At 38.8% G+C, this 13253-nt stretch overlaps 1 protein-coding gene across 1 annotated transcript in view; it reads left to right on the top strand.

The window, feature by feature from the left end:
- The first annotated feature begins 1062 nt into the window (after positions 1 to 1062).
- Positions 1063 to 13253, top strand: part of hs3st1l2 (heparan sulfate (glucosamine) 3-O-sulfotransferase 1-like 2) — a 30311-nt gene continuing 18120 nt past the window's right edge. Inside the window, exon 1 of the mRNA XM_042421979.1 lies at positions 1063 to 1114. The gene's annotated coding sequence lies outside the window, so the exon portion shown is untranslated. The remainder of the gene's footprint in view (positions 1115 to 13253) is intronic.

Genomic DNA, 13253 nt, shown 5'->3' with positions numbered 1-13253 from the left:
GGTGTGACTGTCACCTTTAAATTAAAATATATATATATATAATTTAGTTAATTCACACTATTAAGGCTGTGATTCTGCATCATGAAAATGACACTCAACATTGTGAGATTCACCAAAAACTTTAGCAAAGTGCTGTTAAGTCACACCCGACACCCATCAATAAGTAGTTTGTCCCTGACATGATTTGAAAAGTGAAAATATTTCTTTTTCTCTCCACCTACTTCCTTGTTATTTAATCAAATGTCTTTGTAGATTCAAAGGCAGGAAAAACATGAAGAGTACAAAAAGATTAAATATCTTTACTGATAGAAAGACAAACAAAAAGCGACGGCTTGGAGAGAAGCCTATCACTGTTTTTTTGTGCTGTTTTTGTGCCAGCTCTCTTTAACTTATTTATGATTCAGGGGACTCACAACAGCAAACTGAAGGGGGAATTTAAGGAAGAAAGACAACAAAAGAGAGGTTAAAAACCAAGAATCAACTCGGAGGATCGGTTGGAGTCAAATGGAAGTAGAGTGGGGAGGAGGAGAGGAAATGTTTTGCTCCATAAGTCCTTCAAGGTGATCAGATGAAAGAAAAAAAAAAAAAAAGACCTGATTGTGAGAGTGATAAAAAAGAAAAAGGAAAAAGGGGAGGAAGGAGAAGAGAGAGTGGGGTGTTTCCCTGAGGCGTAGATGTGTTTGTGTGTGAACTAATCTCTCTCTCTCTCTCTCTCTCTCTCTCTCTCAAACACACACACACACTCCCTCCCTCTCTCTCTCAGTCACTCAGTCAGTTGCAACAACACGCTCACCGAGGTCGGCAGCACAAAAGCAGAGTCGCTCTCTTAACCGCTTGCACGCACACACACGCACACATCCTCTCACACACATACCACACACACTCAGACGCTCAGACACTCGACACACACCTCCTCAGCGGCTCCCGGGGAGCTGAAACAAAACTGGCGAGAGGAAGGAAGCAAAGGAAGGAGGAAAGAAGAGAAAGAAGAGAAAGAGACAGCAGAAGAAGAAGAGAAGGAGAATTGAAGAAGAAGAAATAAAAGAAGAAGAGAAAAAGACTGCTGCTGATCCTAAGAGAAAATAAAGACACATTTTTGGGAAGCATCATTCAGGTAAGACCTCTTTTTTATCTTTCCCATTCACTCCTTATCTTCTTCATCATGAAGGCACACATAAAGTACACACAGTACATCACAGACAATATTTACATAAACTTCAATGTGTCCTTACCTTGAACATTATGTTGAAAAAAAAAAACAGTGGAAAGTCTCAGTTGATGCTGTGCAAAGTGACTGAACCTTTACTTCAGAGTTAACCTCATCTACCTTCACTCTCCGGAAGCGTATGACCTCCTTTCTCTCTCTGTATAAGTTCATAAATTCACACGTTTTGGGGAACTTGTATTTTCTACTTGTCAGAGAGTACAGTAGAGATGCAGCAATACGCTTTGTGGCGGTTTGAAGTCACAAACGCTTTTCGTTCGTGCAACACAGGAAGAGAAAGATGTGCGGTAAATGTAAGCTTGATTGCATTCACCTGTATAGAAGCAAATGATGAGGTCTTTTTTTTGTGTGAGTTTGCATGTGCATTCAAGCATTACATAACATCAGAAACAAGATTGAGTTATAAGGGAAGTGAAAGCAGAAGGATATTTATTTTTTAAGAGGATGTATCTCTGTTTGGTGAGGTTAACCACCAACATCGGCACTTGTTCGTTTTGGTCCTGTGCCAAGAATCAAAAGAAGACGTTACCTTTGGACTTTAAAACAAGACTAAGAGTCAACAGCCACGTTAGCAGCTCTGTGTGGCTGTAATCCTTTACCCTTGTAAAGAAAACCAAACTCTGTTAGATAGATAAAACATTCAGTCAAGGCAATTCATCAAATAGTTGTTGAGATATTTCAGTCAAGACTAAAGTGATAACCATTAAAAAGAAGGTCAAATCCTGGCTTGAGATATTTGGAGCTTAAAAAAAGAGCTTTTTCTTTGACTCTTATTTACTCTTATATTTGTCTTATTGGTTGATATGATCTATTATGTCACCTTTGCTGTTTTACCTTAGGTAGATATTTGTAATTTAATGTCTCCCTATGCTAAACTACTAAACTAATCTATAAAAAATATTCTATCTACATACCTACAGCATGATTAAGCTGCACTGCAAACACATGATTGCTAAAACAAGGTGATAATTCATTGCCAGCACCGCTAATCATGACACTCCCACATGACTAATTGGTTAAATAATCCCGTTCCATTGAAAACAATACCTACTCAGGAGCGTCAGAGGAATTTAAACAGACTGTGAAATGACGAAACAACAGGAGCCGATCCAGGTCAGACAGGCTGCGAGGAGACAGACGTAGTGCGTGTTTACTGTTTTTGACCTTCACTGTGTTCATAAAGACTTGATGTAAGCAGAGGAGGAGAAAGAGGGAGAGAAGAGATGAAGAGAGAGAGAAAGGATGAATGGAGTCATTGTCTGGTCTGTATGCATGCGTGTGTGTGTGTGTATATATGTGTGTGTGTGTGTGCTGAATGAGGGGGGCGTGTTTTGTGCCTCAAAACAAACTATGAGCAATCTGTGTCATGTGAGAGGTTAATGCTACACCAAGATGTGGCTCATCTTGTAAACAAAGAGATCACATTAAATTACTGTATAACCCAGTAATCATCAGTGAACCATTCATGAAAATAAATACTGTTTTTGTATCTCTATACTGTAACAAATAAAGAAAACACATCGGGTTTACAGGCAGTCATGTGTTTTATGTTAGTGAGTTTCTTTTAAAGGGGACATATCACGATTTTTGTGATTTTCTGTCATTTTTATATTGTTATAATGTTAGATGTTAAACTTGCAGTGAACATATGTAAAAATGTTCTTTGCAAGTCAAAACCCCAAAACCCAGGACTTCAGTCTCCTCTGAATGCTCTATTTGCAATATTACCTCTACTTCCTCCTCGTGATGATGTCATATCGTCCACACATGCCCACAAACAGCCGTCTGTTCTGTAGTCTTTGTTGCAAAGGTTGTTCCACGAGTTCACGCATATTTCAGATCGGATTTAGGCTCGAAACATGTACAGATGTATTTGAGAAGTTTACATTTTGAAGTAAAGAATGAGAAAAAGAAGTGAAATCCTGTTACTGTTGTTTATTTACGTAAACCTCTGCATTCGCTGAAGTCAGCTGAGGAGCAGCTTCCTAAAGCTGGCCAATCAGAGCAGAGTATTCAGTTTGCAATCTGCAACCTAGATGCCACTAAATCCTACACACTGCTCCTTTAAGAAGTAAAGAAGAACTGGCATGAGCTGGTCAACTTTAGCTGACTTTAAAGGTCAGGATTTTTCTCTACTTCTTCTTTATTGACGTAAAGAAATAATTACAAATTCTTCCATCTCAAAATGATCATACATAAAAAAAAAAAAACAACATCTTATGGTTAAAAGAAGAAAAATCAAAAGCTCAGAGCTCGCTGCAGAAAATCCAAAGAAAAATGACATCACAGGTCTTCACTCGTAAAACAAACTACGAACAAAAATGTTGAGCGCATTTAATCAAAAATGTCAGCATAAATAATGTGCAATGGTCATCATGGATCATTTCAAATCTTTTGGATTAGATTGGATTATTGGATTTTTTCAGTTTTATTGATTTTTTTTAATAAGGTACTATTATGTTGCCAAAACCAACAAGTCCTGCAAAGGAAATGACAAAATATGTCGTTAGTCGATGCTCTCCGAAACAACACAGAAAAGTTTACCCAACTGACGCATGATTGATCATTGTATGATGTGAAAACACTGTGGTTAAAGTCTGGTTAGGTCTAGACAAAAAAAAAACACTATAGGGAAGAGTGTGGTATGACATCTTTGTTAGCTGTTGCAACAGACTTGAAACTTTAGTATTACAGTATTTTCCGGTTTTGAATGATTCAAATGAAAGACATCAAATTCAAGATTGTTTCAACAACAAAGGAGCCATTTAACTCTCCTGAGAGAGCATGTAGCAGTGACTCATACATGCATTATTTCTCAGAACACATAAAAATGTAAAACCTGAGTTATATTACACTTCAAAAAAGTTAAAGTGCTCCACAAATACCAAAGCAAAAGAGGAGCACAAACCACAAAAGCAATTAAACCCAAAGACTGTAAACAGGCGAATCAAGTACAAAGTGATTGGAACATAAAACACTGTCGATAAAATACAGACGAGCAAAACAGCAGCAATAAACGTTCCACCTCAAACAGATTTTATGTTTTTTCAGGGCTTTTTTTTTTTGCTCCTTACTGTTTCCTGTTTACCTCTGAACAGAATCAGTTTAAATTCCAGAAAAACTGATTAAGATTATGTATTTAGGAAGCTTTGCCATCTGAGCTTCGCAGCTACAAATCCTTGTCGAGACAAATTCTAATTCTGCAGAGAACGGTTACCCCAGAGCCCTGCAGAGGAAGAAACAGTACTGTAGGTTTTTTTTTTTTTTTTTTTTTTTTTTAAAAATTGCACTCAGATACATTTTCTGTTAAAAACAAAGAGAAAGACAGAAGGAGATACTGAGTAGGAGTGGAAGATGGAGACAGTGACGATCGAGCATTTGGGACAAATCAGCAAAGTTCGATGGAAATATGGTGAGACAGCATGAGCAGGAGCAATTTGGATCAAAAGTAAAAATGGATTTTTGAGAAAATTAGGGACATGGGACAATTCGAGAGCGAGATAAGAGCCTGAGAGCGACACCGACAAAGACATTGTGTCAAATCTAGTGGCGATGGTTTGACGTGTGTGTGTGTGTGTGTGTGTGTGTGAGGGGGTCTCTGCCACCTTGGTAGCAGAGTACATTATGGCTGTTTGGGCACATTAAGGGGCATTAGCTGGAGGAGCAGTCCTGAATAATGCATGGTCTTTATTTATGAGCAGAGTGCATACGTCCTCTGAAGCGCACTGAACCGGGGCACGTACGCACGCATGCACACACACACACAAACACACACACACAAAAGCGATTCCCTTTTCATGCACTTTCTTACATGCTGTCAAAATCATGAAATTGTGCAAATTGGCATTGTGCGTATGCATATGTTTGCGTGAGAAAAGGCATGACCTCACGCAAGTGTGTGTAATTTGTCTGTGTTGTGTGACTAACAATATCTCTGAGACACCTCCGAATTCTTATCAACAACAACATAAAAAGATGACAGAAGATGGTTGGTATGCTCTGGTTTATGGTCCTTAAAGACGATATAACATGCTTTCTGTGATTTTCTGTTATTTTGACACTGTTATAATGTTAGATGTCTATGTTAAACATGGTCAAAGTTCCTAAACTTAAGGTGAACGTATGTAAAAACGCTCCCTGAAAGTCAAAAGACAGAGCTTCAGCCTGCTTTGAACACTTCGTTTACAATGTTGCCTCTACTTCCTCCTCGTAGTGACATCATATTGTTTGTGCATGCTCACAAATGACCGTCCCTTCTGTAATCTTTGTTGCTAAGGTGGTTCCATTGGTTGTTTGCATTGACTACTACTGTTTGTTGACGTAGCCTCCTGAGCCGCCAGAAGTCTGCCGAGGTGCAGTTTCCTGAAGATAACCAATCGGAAGAGAGTGAGCTCATCAGAGAGGTGGCCTTAAAGAGATGAGAGGGGATAAAACTGCCTGTTTCAGACAGAGGCTGAACTGAGGGGCTACGTAAAGAGCCATTATAAGACAAATAACACATTTTTAAACCTGTAAATCATATAAAGATATTCCAGTAGAGCCCATGAATATAAATATAGACCTGGAAAAGTGCACGATATGTCCTCTTTAAGTCTAACAGGGCAGCCAATGAGCCCATTAACGTCTCACACACACACTCTTACACACACACAAACTCACGCAATGCACTTACAAGAGAGTCGTTTTCAGATGACTTCAGACAATCAAAACTTTTAAGCGTCATTTCTACGATTGCCTCCTCTCAAAGTTTTATCACGGTGTGCTGAATTTGCCTGTCTCATCCCTTGCTTAACAGTTTTGTTCCCGAGTGAAACACCGTTTGACATCTACTCGCACAGAAATTACTGCTGGCATGAAAGAGAGAGTCACATCAGTAGATCATCAGCACGACCCTATTTTTTAACAAAGTAAAGATGATTTAAGGCTGGTTTGACAATGCTCTACTTTTCCATTAATGTGAGGTAACTTTATATCTATCTTTTGTTAATCTAAATGTACAAAAATCTACTTTTTGCTTACATTTCAGAAATATCCCAGCCAGCTTACCTTTGCTGCTCTAGAGGTTCTCTATGGGTTTAATGACCATGTGTTGTTTTACATGTTTTAGTTAACTATAAACAGATTATATTTCATATTACTGCTGACTACTTTTTACCTTCTAGAGGCAATGATTTCAATTTACATCAGTGTAATTTTATTTAGTTCACTCAGGTGCTACTGCTTGAGAGCTGGCATGAAAATGATCGAATTTACCGGCATGTTGTTGAAAAATTAAACCTAATAATACACATTTAGTGATCACTTGAGTTATGAGGTTGCAGTTCTGCAGACTCTCAAGCCTTGAATTTGTTTTCCCACCAGAAGTGAAATACACCAAATACAAGTAGGAGAAAATTTCATTACATTCAATTCACAAGCTGCATTATCACAAGACAATAATGTAATTTTGGCAATGAATCAATAACAAAAGCTGACTAAATCTCCAGCTGTATTTTTTGGGATCTAAAGTGAGTTTCATGCCTAAACTCAACTGAGAATAAAAGCTGCCTGCAAGTTGTATTTAATGAGATAAAAAAGAAGTTAAAACTGTGGTATGTTCCTTTAAAGTCTTTAATAATGGTCTTATTTAGGATGTAGTGTTGTCTAATGGATTGTGGCCATGTGCTCAGGAGGTCAGTGTTAACTGTGTTTGTAAAACCTTGGAGTATAGTTCATCAGCCTGGCAGCAGCCTACACACACACACACACACACACACACACACACACACACACACACACACACACACACAAACACAAACACGTAGACTGTCGAGGTTGTCACACCTCAGCCGCTCTGAGTCAAGGTGACAAGAATTCCTGGTGGCAGGCAGATGGAAGGAGCCAGCAAGACCCCACCTTTGTCCACACACACACACACACACACACACACACACACACACACACACCATCATTATACCATTGTGTTATTATGGTCCCTTCTGTTTTCTGGCCAAAACCTGCTGGCGTGAACCTGCCAGCATCCTCTGACAGCCTGCCCAGCTGAACTGTGATTTCATTCACAGGTAAACTCCAGTGAGAACGACAGAATCTTAAACTCTGCCTTAAGGCTCCTTTACACTGAGCGCTTTTGGGATGTCTCAGATGAAAGTTGATAATCTTGAGAGAAATGTGGTTAAATCTTTGGTCTACAATCCAGAACAGTGGTCCTAGATCCTAAACAGCCTGAGGCAAAATTATTGCAGCGTCAGAAATTTAAGACCAAATTCTCAGAATGTGAAATGAAACGAAAAAAAAAGAAGTTTGTGTGAGTTTGCTGTGTTTTCCCAAACATATGAAGAATGAAGCAAGCCGAGGACACTGCTTCACTTTTTTTTAGCGCTGTAATTCATCATGCATTTTTTGCATAATCTGACAGCCTCAAATTGATGTCATAAAGTCTGACACAGATGGTGATCAAGATTTATTACATGCGTCTCGCACATTACGACATGCAATAAACTTACATGATTGTCACAGTCTGGAGAAGCCTTTAGAGGAATACTCTACGCTAAAAATTGATCCTTTGAGTATCAAACACCACCACTTGTAGGCTTGAAACGTGGCTCAGAAAAGTTTGCAGGACGCCAACACAGACCCAGAGTCAAAACTAAGAGTTTAAACTAAGGTTTTGATTGCTGGTTCCTGTTATGTGTCAGATACATTTCATCATACATTTGATATCTTAAGCTGTTTGCTGTTTGTTAGCCACCAAAAACTGTGGTGTTTTTGCAAACCACAAAGATTACGGATCTAAACTGAATCTTTGGGTTTCTGTTATTTTTAACTTTCAATAAAATAACATATCAAAGCTTCCATGAACACTTCTCTCATTGGTCCTTATGGTTAAATGCCAATAAATTGCCAAATATTCTCTTCCTGTTGCAACTTTAGAGCTATGAGGAGGTGACAACAGGTGCAACAGATATGAAGTATATTAGGCAGAGAGATTTATTGTTCTGCAGCAGTGGTTTGACATTTTGAATCCATTGTAACTGTTGTGAATCTATGAAGTTGTCCTTCATGAAGAAGGACGCTGCAAACTTTTCACTGCTTTTCAAAACTACAGGTGTTTGACACTGAAGAGAGAGATCGTCTGTGGAGTATTACTTTAAATCTGAACTAGCACTTTTTGAAATGTGGTTACGGGCCAAAACAAACACTTTGAAGGTCGAACACTCAGAAACATAGCAACTATGACAGGAACTCTTTCGCCATATTTCAGCTATATTAATGATATGATACTGCATTTATTCCTGGAGGGAAAGTTATTTTTGCTTACCCTCCTGCACGCAGAGTTCAGAGGTCAGCTACTGAACAGCCACCCAGAGGCTGGCAAGGTTTGAGTTCTTTAGCTAAAGGGCACATCAGCAGCGTTATATTTCTGTGAGCACACTGTACTGGATTCTAGCCAAGGTTTCAGGCTGAAGGATGATCTTCCCACTCACTATGAATATCATCACTCCACCTGAGTGGAATGCTGATACAGAGCGACTTAGAAAAAGTGGATATAGTGCACTAGAAAATCTTACAGTATTTACAAATGCGTACTCTTTTGTAAAGACAAGAAGTAGAAATGTTTGTTAATTTATCAGATTTTCTTTGTGTGATTATTTTATTTATCTTTGCATGAATATATCCACAGGTGGATGCATAACAGATCACTTAAGTATACCAACCACATGGTGTATTACACCATACCTGCAGAGTATCTCTCCCGCCCTTTCATGAACCCAATCCACAAAACACTGCATTACAAATTATTCCCAACACATCTACTCAAGTATGAGTATGCATGTATGTACTGTACACCTCACATCCTTAGAAGAAGGGAAAACAATGCTAGCGAAAAAGGTAAAAAAGCAAAAAAACAACATATGTCTGCATATCTACATATGCATGCATGTGCACATGCACATCAGAAGCCCATATAAAACATATGTCTGCAGTATCTGTATATAAAATACAAAACAATGTATTACACGTTATTCCCAACACATTTACTCAAGTATAGATGTGTGTATGTTCAAACAGGAAGAACAGGACTCAGAAATAGAAAAGAAAAATTCAATAAATACATAAACAAAACAAAACATACAGACATTAAAAGACAGAGAGAAAAAGCAGAACAGAAAGATCTGATAACAAGCGAGACTAAAAGAAAAAAAAAACTTTTATTTGTTTCATACTTCAGCTTCCACTGCACTTAAACTGCTCAGATATACAACAAATACTTATTGAAAAAAATCATCAGTCCAGAACACACATATCCACAACATCATATCATCAGATCATCAAATATTATTAAAAACCCAGTAGGTGTTGTCAATCTATGATGTGGTGTTAAATTCCATTTTATATTCCACAACTGTTTTGATGGTTTTCATTATGTGTTTTAATACCAAACTGCCAAAAATCTACATTAAGGGTAAAACACTAAATATTTCACATTTGGGGGGATTTTTGTCATCTTGGCCGTGACAGAGGTCGAATTTAAGTAACAACTAGCATCCTTCACACATGCCCATACAAGTCAAACCCTTGTCCCGTCCTATTAACAGACTCCTGGTGTCCCGCCAATTAAAATCAATCAACCCAATCTCCCACATATCGACCTGCTCCATACAGTAACAAAGTCATTAAAGCAAAGTCCTGGCCTGCTCCCAAAATTTAAGATAAAAGTATCAAAGCAAGGTCATGGAAGGTAAACCGATAGACTCCAGAGGGAAGAGCAACGCTTTAGAGATTTGCGGGGTGACCTTGATGGATTCCAGACAGTCAGAGGGAGCTCAAATCGCAAGCCGGGTGGCGATATGTGTTTGTGTGCGTGCGTGTGTGAGGTTAGTGATGTCTCTCATTAATTTCCAGTCGCAGGGAGGGCCTGAGGATTGTGTGTGAGTTGTGGTGTGACGGGGAGGACGGAGGTGGTGTGTGGGGGTTAAGTAGGAAGGCAATAAAGCCATTTAAGAGTCATAAAGTGCTTGGTCAATCAAAACCACCCCCTGCTAGGGACCTCATGTCCTCGACTGTGTGTTCATGTGTGTGTAAATGTGATGTTGCGGGTACATGTGCGTGCATATGTGTGTGTTCGTGTGAATGTGAGAAAAAGAGCACATGTAGTATGTGTTTTTGTGTATGTGGGAGAGTGAGGTTGTGCTTTCATGTGTGCCTGTGTGTGTGTGTGTGTGTGTGTGTGTCTAATGTGTGTGTATGTGTCGACTGAGGGGGTGAGCGAGCCAGTCTGGAGAGTCAGTGGGATACTGGGCACAAAGCGAGAAAGAAAGGGAGAATGAAAGAAAGGATGCACCACCAGTGGAGCTCTGTGAAAACGGCAACACAGCAGATGCAGTGATTAGGTATAATTTGTCCGGCTACATATGTGCATGTGTGCGTGTGTGTGTGTGTTACATGTGCATGTATTTGCCCCTACGTCTACGCCTCTGAGTCATTTGTAGCCACTGCAGGATTCTGTCCATTATGCACTTCCTATTTGGCTTGCAGACACATTTTTTGCAACTGTTTAAACTGTCAAATTAAAGAATCTAAAGTGGCCTGCGAGCTAAAATGTGCAAACAGTACGTTATCACACAGTTATGTCTAAAAGCTCAAACGTCCTAATGATCCAAAGAAATTGCCTCCCTTATCTGGTGACTTTCTGCCTTTTAATGGATTCGTTGGCAAATGCATGTCTGTTCGCCAAGCATAAATATGCAGAAGTAATACCTATACAGACAAAAAGGAATGAGAAACAGCCACTAAGCATAAAAAGTGAGAATGAAAATATGATAATCATTAAATAAAATACATTGTTAGCATTATGTGCTCTACAGTATGTTGATGCACATACTCCATGGAGTGTTAGTAAAAGTACACTCGTGTTATTAGCTTTAGTGTTTTACATAGAACACTAACAAAGTATTTAAAGCTGTAATAATTCATTTTTGGCCACAAGGGGTGAGAAAAGCACAGTTCAGCACCATATCCGTGACTTATAAAGCTGTTATAAGTAACATGTTAGCAAACAGTAGTCTACTTACTCATCCAGCTGACACAGAGAAACATTAGCATTCATTTTCAGTCCTGTTTCTGGCCACCTTGTAAACATATGTCCAACATTCATGATCCTTTTAGCTCTTGTTTGGTCTCCACCAACTCCTGAACTTCTTGCTAAATGCTCAACTCTGTTTACCAGTCACTCAGTAATAAAGTTGGCTTGTGAGAGCTTGATTTAGAAGAAAGAGCTGCCTGTGAGTGTTGAGACTGAACTAGAGGACTGCATTGAGATTGGGATCCTGCAGGTCCCAGAGGACCCAACGCAGATCTCGCGGTTTTAACTTTGCTGTGGGTGAGAGCGGGCAGTCAAAAAATAAACTGCAGGTTCCAAGATTTAGCTGGTGCTAATCAGATGGATGGCGTTAACAGATGAAATTGGAAAGAATATTGAAGCAGGTCATTACAATAGTCTCACATTTGGACAAATTTCTCAGTTGTTACTGAAAAAGTATTGATTTACAACGGGCACAAATCTGGCTCCTCTGGGTTGAGGTGACATGTCTGTTCAATTCTAGTCAAAGTAAGCTCCTCCTCAAAGATAAAGCACTTCTTCCTGCACATATTAAACAAGAAACTATTGAGAAATGTGTCGCACTTTGCTGTAGAGACATTCGGCCATATGACTTTGTCACCGGGAAAGGACATGTTGACATAATTCAACACGTCCCATGCATGGCTCTAGACTGAACCATATAATAGTAAATATGCCTTAAAACCAAAAGATTAGCTAAAGAAGGCTAAAAGGCTCAATAGAGCTACAGAGTATAATTTGCTGTAATTTTAACAGTATAAGTAACCCTTTCACATCACAGAGTTATTTGATTCAGTGTTTTAGTATTTGCATATAAAAACAAAAGTATGAAAACACATAAAAATTCTAAAAAATCACAAAATATAAAGTTTTTGTGCTTGGCTGTGGAGGAAAGGTTGGCTCATTGATAAAAGCAAAATGCAACAAAGTTCCATGGAAACAGATGTAGTGATTAAATCATGATTTACATAAAGCATGTAATTTAAACATCTTCTCACATTTCTGCTCCACTGAAGAGATGAAAAACTGCAGCAGACAAAAACATCCGTGTGGAGTGACGAGGAGACTGTAACACTCTTCAAATTAATACATCAAACAAACAGAAATGTCATATTTCCATAATATTTTCTACACTATTTTCACAGTTTGACTTTGACTGGCGCTCTTTTAATTGCCATCTTGTTGCACCTGCTTCTTTTAAAATGGTTTAATAGTCCCCAAGAAGAAAAATAGCGCCACCAGCTGTTTATCTTGATGAACCAACTCTAAATATTTGCAAAATGTCAGTGGATGGAAATCTGAAAATCTTTCAAATTTGCACTAATTTGAATGGAAACCTAACTTATGGCTATGTTTTTGTAAGTTTGTAAATAAAAAAAAAAATCACATATCAAAAGTATTGACTGATGCAGGTCCAATGCCTACCAGGAAACTCTGTTAATAAACTGTAAACTGTATGTAACATTCCCGTCTAGCACAGCACAGACTACCCCAAACACAAATTTGTATGCTCCAAAACAAAAGCCAGAAGAGAGGCGAAGATCAAATGTTAATTCCAGCTCTCCCTGATGACTCAGCACTCACTTGTTGATGTTTGTGTTTTAATCTTGAAACGTCAGTAGGAAAATGTGACAAAAACAACACTAATATGCGGCTGACTGACGGCGGGGAGTGAAGCCCTCCTGCTGCTAAGTTCACTTCACCTGCATAAACATCAGATTTTACGATGAGAGGCGAAAAGCTGAGCGATGACAACATCAATGCATCGTCTCTGACATGTTAATTTGGGGACAACTTCTGCTGAACTCAAGCAAAATGTCAGATTTTGAAACCTACTTTATTACATTTCAGTTCACCTCCTGTGTTTACTGAAGTTAACATATCACATGCACTTGGAAAACAGCCTGG

The sequence above is a fragment of the Thunnus maccoyii genome, chromosome 9 (assembly GCF_910596095.1).
Source record: "Thunnus maccoyii chromosome 9, fThuMac1.1, whole genome shotgun sequence".
Lineage (NCBI taxonomy): Eukaryota > Metazoa > Chordata > Actinopteri > Scombriformes > Scombridae > Thunnus > Thunnus maccoyii.
The sequence above is the reverse complement of the archived record's forward strand: the minus strand, read 5'-3'. Positions and strand labels throughout refer to the sequence as shown.